This window comes from Polistes dominula, unplaced genomic scaffold (genome assembly GCF_049000335.1).
Source record: "Polistes dominula isolate Pdom_NZ unplaced genomic scaffold, Pdom_raw_medaka scaffold_35, whole genome shotgun sequence".
Classification (NCBI taxonomy): Eukaryota; Metazoa; Arthropoda; class Insecta; order Hymenoptera; family Vespidae; genus Polistes; species Polistes dominula.
The window spans coordinates 2,384,037-2,392,500 of NW_028300968.1; the positions used below are offsets into that span (position 1 = coordinate 2,384,037).

General features: G+C 29.4%; 1 protein-coding gene across 16 annotated transcripts in view; it reads right to left on the reverse strand.

Annotated features, from left to right (window-relative positions):
- The window catches only part of gro (TLE family member transcriptional corepressor groucho), a 121,261-nt gene that overhangs the window by 97,143 nt on the left and 15,654 nt on the right, over positions 1 to 8,464 (reverse strand). The gene's annotated exons all lie outside the window — the stretch shown is intronic.

Sequence of the window (8,464 nt, forward strand, 5' to 3'; positions counted from 1 at the left end):
TATAAAATCGAACGAATATATATTATAATTTAATTAATACGTACATAAATAAATAAATAAATAAAAATGATGTACGTGAAATAAACACAAAATTTTCAAATTTTCATTTTTGCAATAACATATTTAAATATATATAAAAAAAAACTAATTAATAATTTGGTATATTAAAACAATATTATATAATTATCAACACTCTAAAATCAAATTGTTATTATAAATAAAATATTACAAATTTAATAAGACAAGAAAAGCACTTATATTGTACTTGGTTCTGAATACCAAAATTTCTGAGCGCTTATTAGCGCTTGCAGTAACACAGGGATAATTTATTCTTATTTATTATTATTCAACAACAACAACAACAACAACAACAACAACAACATAACCAACACATGAATTCTATACGTATGTATATTAAAAGAAGAACCCAAACAAAATAAAACTCAAATTAGAAGACGAAGAAGAAGAAGAAGATGAAGATGAAGATGAAGATGAAGATGAAGAAGAAGAGGAAGAAGAGTTCAAAGTTCGCTTGAGAGTAGCCATCTGGTGAGGTCGTTGAAAAGCTCGTTGTAAAGGGCAGGGCTTTAGACCCTGCAAAAGAGAATGGCTTTCGATCGACCGCGTCCTCTTCCTCCTCTTCCTCGTCGTAGTCGTAGTCGTAGTCGTAGTCGTCGTTGACGATACAAGCGCGTTAAACATCTTCGTCACGTAAACAGTCAACCAAGAAAAAAAAACCCCATTCCTTTTTCTTTACTTTTCCACAAGAAAAACAACTGTAACTGCAACTGAAACTGCAGCAACTGCAGCAGCAACAGAAGGAACCTTCTTTCATATTTTTCCTACCATTTTCCATTTATATTCCTTCCAACCCCCTACCCATACCCCTACCCTAATCTCAATCCTAACCCTACTACTAGCTTCCCCTACTTTCCTTCGACGACCACCCTAAAAAACCAACCCTATCATTATCTCTTTCTCTTGCCACCTTTTTTTTCTTTTTTAACTCTGACGCCTCCCACGAACGAACGAACGTAGGAGGAGGAGTTGAGTTCGTTTATTCATTCATTTTTTTCTTTTTCTATTTTATTTATTTTTTCCCTAGCATTCATAGTTCTAGAATTTTTGTTTTCCTATCGAACCTATTAAATCTTTTTTTCCCCCTTTCTTTTTTATTGTTGTATCTTTCTCTCGCGAATGTACAATCATCATAGAACGGTTCAACATATGTGAACCGTTCTATGTGTTCATATGTGTATGTGTGTGTTCGTAAGTCAGATGATAGGGGAAGAAAAAAAAAAAAAAAAAAAAAAAAGTAAAGAAGACCACAAACACGACGATTCCATCAGCTGTTTCATTCTCACTGCTTGCGGAGAATGAAACATAAAAATGACGAATAAGAAGAAAAAATATAAAAAAAAAGAAAAAATATACCTAAGAAACACTCGAACAATTTAAAATGGTAGGTGGTAATATAACTAACACACGTGTGAAAGATAAAAACACGCCTAATTACAATAACAAACCTAAAAACAATTAAACAAATTGTCTTCCTCATATTTCCACTTATGTTCTATTAGATTAGCAAGTAAATGATTGCAAATTTTGTCGATAGGTGGCTTTGTGGTTTTTTAAAATCACTAATAATACTTAGTTGCCAACCTAATAAATGACTGGTCATCGACATTTATAATAGATAAAATTTCTTAACAAATTTGTTGAGCGCCACGTGAATTCTTAGGGAAATTCTCGTCAGGCCACAGGCGTTACTTTGTATTGAAAAAAGTTGAATGTGTCAGTCACATGTGACAGACGCGGCCTAAACGGAAGTCTAGTGTCAGTCACCAATGGCTGACGTGGCGCTCAACATGTTAAATAGTTTTTTGAAATTGAACGCGTTCTGATCCGTTTCCCTCCTCCTCACCCTCCTCCTCCTCACCCTCCTCCTCCTCTTCACCCATCCTCCACCCACATAAGCAACGAATAACTTTTATGGAATCACCGTTTGGAATTCGAGTAACACATTCTTCCGATCGATTTCCTCACCCTGCCCACCCTTCGCAGCTTGATTCCTCGATTGAACGATTTCTGCTAACAGCAGCGGCGATCATTTCTCATCTCGTATAGAAAAGTATAATATAAAAAATAAGAAAAAAGATTGATAGGTTTATTAGAGAAAGAATAGGAAGATGAAAAACAAAGAAAAAGAAAAAGAAAAAGAAAAATGAAAAATAAAAAGGGAGATAAATGTGTGTACGTATTTCAGAATGAAACTTTTTCTTCCTCCGCCCACAGTTGGAGGTCCCTTAACGAGAGAAAAGTATGCGAAGAGAAAAAAACAGTAGGGTCGATCCTATTCGTTGAAAATGTAAATGTAAATGTAAGTGTTGGACAAGAAACCTAGCTTTTCCCCCACTCCAATCCCAACCCCCCAGTGATTCTCAAAGTAAAAATCAACTAAAGGAAAAATAATGTTCAAGCAGATGGGATAGAAAGGGACTAGGGAAAAGGAGAGGGGGAGGGTTCGATGCTATTACTATTTGTTACAATATAGTCCTATCCATCCCTTTAACCCTATCTGAGAATCACTGACAAGGACACTGAAGTAACTTGCCTCTTCCCCTATTCCTATTGGTGTGGCAAGTGTGTTACGACGATCCCACGACATAGTCGTACCAGTGACGATCAATCTTGTCCGAAGAGACCTTTTCTTCCCTTTCCCTTTTCCATCCCTTCTTTATTTCTACTCCTATTCTTCTTCTTCTTCTTCTTCTTCTTCTTCTTCTTCTTCTTTTTTCCTTTTATCCATCCAACGCCCTCTACTTTACGAGTTTGCTACCATACAACAAACCTTCGATACTTTTCCTTCCCTCTCTCTCTCTCTCTCTCTCTGTTTCAACCCCTTTTATTGTCTACACTTTCTAACATACACGTGTGTGTACATCTTTGCTTTAGCTACTACTATACTGTACTCTAACTTTCTAACTAAAGTTTCTCGGATCACTGTTGCGAGAGGTCAAAGTAATCTTTCTCTCCATCTTTTTTTTTTTACCCCCTTACTTCAAAGAATCACTTTCTAGATTCGTATTACAACAAAATGTAAAAAAAAAAAACACACACACATTCACATTTAATTAGAGATCATTTAGATCATCTTTATTTTCAAACTAATAGGTAGAATGATTTATAGGTTAAATTATTGGGTTAAGAACTAAGTGATTGCGGATTTTGTAGATAGATGGCTTCTTAAAATCAGCAATGGCTACTTAGTTGCCAATCCAATAAAACAACGAGTAAGTAAGTAAAGTAATCTCACGTTCAAAGAATTTAATTATTGTTATAGATTGATATATAACAATTTAATTATATTATAATTTAATAGAATCAAATTAATCAAAATAAATCAAAATAAAATCAAACTATTACGTAGAAAGATTTATAGGTTAAATTAAAACAACGAATAAAGTAAAGTAAAGTTATCTCAGGTTCAACGAGTTAAAAAAAAAAGAATTTAATTATTGTCATAGATTGATATATAATAATTTAATAGAATTAAACTAATCAAAATAAATGAAAATAAAATCAAACTAATACGTAGAATGATTTATAGGTTAAATTATTTGGTTGCCATTAAGTGATTGCGGATTTTGTCGATAGATGGCTTTTTAAAATCACCAATGACTTAATTGCTAACCCAATGAAACAACTAATAAATAAAGTAAAGTTATCCTTACGTTCAACAAGTAAAAGATTTATTTATTAATTTTATTATTGTTATCAAATATAAAATGCTATCACAATAATTTAAATCATTTTAATAGAAAAAAAAAACAACAAAAAAGAGCGTGTAAAATATTCTAAAAAAACGTAACAAAACAAATGAGAGTTTATATAATCAATCACACACAAAAATACTAACAATAACAATAATAATAAAATAAGAATAAGATTTTTTAGAAAGGAAAATGAGAACCCCTACAGAGAGGATTTCAGTGGGCGGCGTTGGTCCCCTCATCAAATGCTTGTCATACCGTTCTTACCCTCAAACTCCGGAGCCTAACGGATCCCAACAGTCGAGTAAAGCTCGGCCCGCACCCCCGTGTACATAACGAGGAGGAGAACGAAGAGGATGGGGGTTGGTTTGTTGGTATATGTATGTACGTAAGCGTGAGTATGTTATGTGTGTGTATATAACAAGGAAGTCGGAGGAAACTCCTACTACTATGAGAAAGATAGACAGATAGATAGATAGATGGATAGATAAAGAGAGAGTGAGAAGGGTTGAGAGAGAGAGAGAGAGAGAGAGAGAAAGAGCAATATGGATAGATATAGGATAGAGACATGGAAGCCTATGTGACCACCCCAATGGAACTTGTGGACTGCGGCTTAAGGGCTATATAGGCCCGTGATATGCCCTTCGGCCAAGAATTATGCCGCTAAAACCCACCAATTACTGGGGCTTGCTAGAACCTGAGTGAGTACTATTTTCTTTCTTTTATTGGAATATACTCTTCAATATATCACTATATCTATATATATATATATATATATGTAGAAATATGTAATAATGTAATATAATAATTTATATTATATAATATAATTCTATAAAAATAATTTTCTAGCTTTATCATATATAAATATAAATAAATATGTAATAATAAAATTTAGTAATTATATTATATAATATAGTTTTATGTGTATAGTATAATTCTATAAAAATAATTCTAGCTTTAAATATAATTATATATATATATATATCTAATTATGTTTTTAAACGACACATACGTGTTGTTCATTATGAATATACGAGGTAACAAAAATTCATGTAAAATAAAAATAATATTTGCATCTATCGTAAAATACTTGGATATATAAAATCCCCTAGATCTTACTACCTAATAGTAAAAATTAGTTATCATATAACTCGTCTACGATATGTGTCTGTACGTATGTGTATGTAGTGTTAATTTAAGCGTTAACTGATGAATGATTCCTACACGTAGAAACAGATCGAGATCAATAGGATTTGGTAAGAAAAGGATGATTATAAGGAGTTTCTTGTAGTAATTGCAATAGTATGGAAGACCAAATGCGTTTCTAACTAACGTTTGGTTTGAGGGTTAAAGCGTGTTCTTGCTGGCTTTTGAAGAAACAACCATACTCTCGAAGCAGAGCACAAGCGTTTGAAAGCTTTGATCAAGTAATTGTACGATAAGCTCGACTTTGGCCAGTTCTCTCCAAGAGAGAAAGAGAGAGAGAGAGAGAATGAGTGTGTATGTATGTGTGTGAGTGAGACCAATAGTAAATCCATTGAACACACGAGGTTTAGGATAGGAGTTGCATTGAACTTAGCGCGATGTTCCTAATTTAGGTTATTCGTGTTAGACCAAGCGTCATCAAGCATTCACCGAGTTACTTAGCGAATTACTAAGACTACCTTCTTCTTCAAAATTCAGAAGAATCTCATCTTCAGTTATCTCGATCCTACTAGCTAAATGTCTTTATCAAAATTAAACATTATTTTATATATATTGATGTGGTTCAGAAGAAGAATTTTTATTATTTATATTTTAGTTCTTATTATATTTTATATTAATTATTTAGTTATTTAGTTCTTATTATATTACATTATTTAGTTCTTATTTATATTATTATTTTGTAAGTTATATAGTAGAGTTATTTAGATTTCATTTATCATAGGTTTTTAGCAGTGTGTTCATTTAACCCATTCCTCCCCCTTTTTATCATTTATTGTTATAAATATTATATATATATATATATAATAAAAAATAATAAAAAATAATATAAAATGGTACCCTATAAGAAGTTTCTATCTTATTGGAATAACATAAATATTTTGCAAAATATATATATCAATTATTTTGTCACAAAATAATAATAATAATAATAATAATAATAATAATAATAATAATAATAATCATAATAATAATAATAATAATAATAACTGTATATAATACCATGTAATAATATATATAATAAAAATTAATAAATATACAATTTATATAATAAATAATCAAACATTATTACATATGCAACGATAAATTAACCATAAATGGTAAAAAATGATATGACCCATTAAGAAAAAGAGTGGGAGTGGAGATTAAATGAACACCGTCAAAAATAAAATAAAATAAATTTTTAAAAAATAATACTTTGATCGACATAGTTCGTCAACCGAGCATGAAAAAAGGATCCCACAACCACCACCAACCACCACCAACCACCACCAACCACATCTATTCGTCTGATTACGGATTTCACCAAACGACCACCCCCTCCTCCCTCCTCCTCTCTCCTAAACCCTCCTACACGGAATAAAACCTTTATTCTTTTTCCCTTGGACGGATTAATCAGACGAAATCACGTCGTCCCTTATTTCCACCCACTCATTTCGCGATTAATTAATCCTCCACGATTAATCATCCGGATATGCGCTTTTCATCATCGGCCAGTAACAGCAGCATCAGTTTCAGTAACAGCAGCAACAGCAGATCGTTTTCAAGTTAACTTTCCTCTTCCTATCATCGAACAAGGTTGGGTAAGGGGGTGAAAAAAAGGGAGTAGAATTGTAAGGGGGAAACTAACGAGCATTTGCTTCGAGAGTTTTTTAAGAGAAAAAGGAAAGATCTACAAACTTGAATGGGTAAACTGCGAGAAATGTTGTAATAAAAAAATAAATAAATAAAAGTGTTTAGATGGGTTGCACATATTTTTATGCAACAATAATTCATCGAGTTAGTGTTATAATTGTTATGAAGTATTTCACAAAATTTCTGAGATAGTTTCTTTGAGAATATACAACACAGGTGTGTATTATATACATATATTATAATAATAATTTATATATTAAATATAATTATATTGTATTAAATAAATAAATTATAATTAATTATAATTATATTTATAGATTAAAATATTATATATACCTATATCTGTATATAAATAGAAGATTTGTATAGTTTATTTAAATGTTTTATAAAGAAAAGTATTTGTGTAACAATAATTCATCTAATTAGTGTTATTATCTTTGTCTGTGTGTCATAAAGTGTCTCACAAAATTTCTAAGATAAGATTTTTTGAGAATTTTCAACACACTGGTGTATATTATGTATATATTGATAAATAGAAAATTTGTATAGTTTGTTTAAATGTTTTATAAAGAAAAGTAACGTTATAATTATTACTGTGTTATTTTTCTACAAATATATATATGTATGCATATAAATACATATGTATAGATAAGGGTGTGGAATGAAATGAAAACGAGTAAAATATAGTGTTAGTATATAAATGATTTCTATCTATCTCTCTCTCTCTCTCTCTCTCTCTCTCTTCTCTCTCTCTTCTCTCTCTCTTCTCTCTCTTTCTGTCTCTCTCTCTCATTTCTATCGATCGCGTGGTTTCAGTGTCGATTTTAACAGGGTAACAACGTTTATACAGATTTTCTCGGAATATCCAACAACTCGATAACTAATCAGTTTTATTGCACGAACGTGTTATAATTGCAAACCCAATTTTTGCTAAAAACAACCAGTGAATTAAAAAAAAAAGAGAAAAATACAGTGTGAGAGAAGAAGAGAGAAAGAGAATGATAAGAAAACAGAAAGAGATGAAACGATAAGAAGATAGGAGAACAAAAAAAAAAATCTAATCTACGTAATGCTACACATATATTGTGTGTAATGCTACATATATAACAACAAAAATTAATAATATAATATAATAAATAATATAATATATAATAATATAAAATATTAATACATAATAAATTTCAAAATAATAAAACATATGATTAGACAACAATTCTTTGTAAAAGTACACGAATGTAAAAAATAATATTTATTTATATATTTATATTTATATTTATAAATATTTTATTTATATTATATATATATATAATATATTATAATTATATAATTATAAGTATTATATAAATATTATAAATAAATATATACAATAATATAATTTTAATATATATAAATATATATATAGTTAGTTATTTAGTTATTTATTATAATTATAGTAATATTAATATTATTGTAAATTTAAAAAATTTAATTATATATATTTATATATAAAAATAATATTTATTTATACATTTATATTTATAAATATTTTATTTATATTATAAATATTTATTTATTTTTTTTTCAATATATATTCATATATAAAAATAATATTTATTTAATAATCAAATATATCTGAATTAAATAATCAATAAATATAAATAAGATGAAAGAAAATGATTTAAATAATTATTATAAATATAATAACGCTATTTTAAAAATCTTAAACATATAATATATTGAACGTTTTTATAAAAAGAAAAATTTAATGTGCACAGATGAATATGCGGTTGTATGCATTTATGTATTAAACGTGACTATGATTATTATGGTTTTACATATCGTAAGAGAAATCCTAAATCGATATGAACGATTGC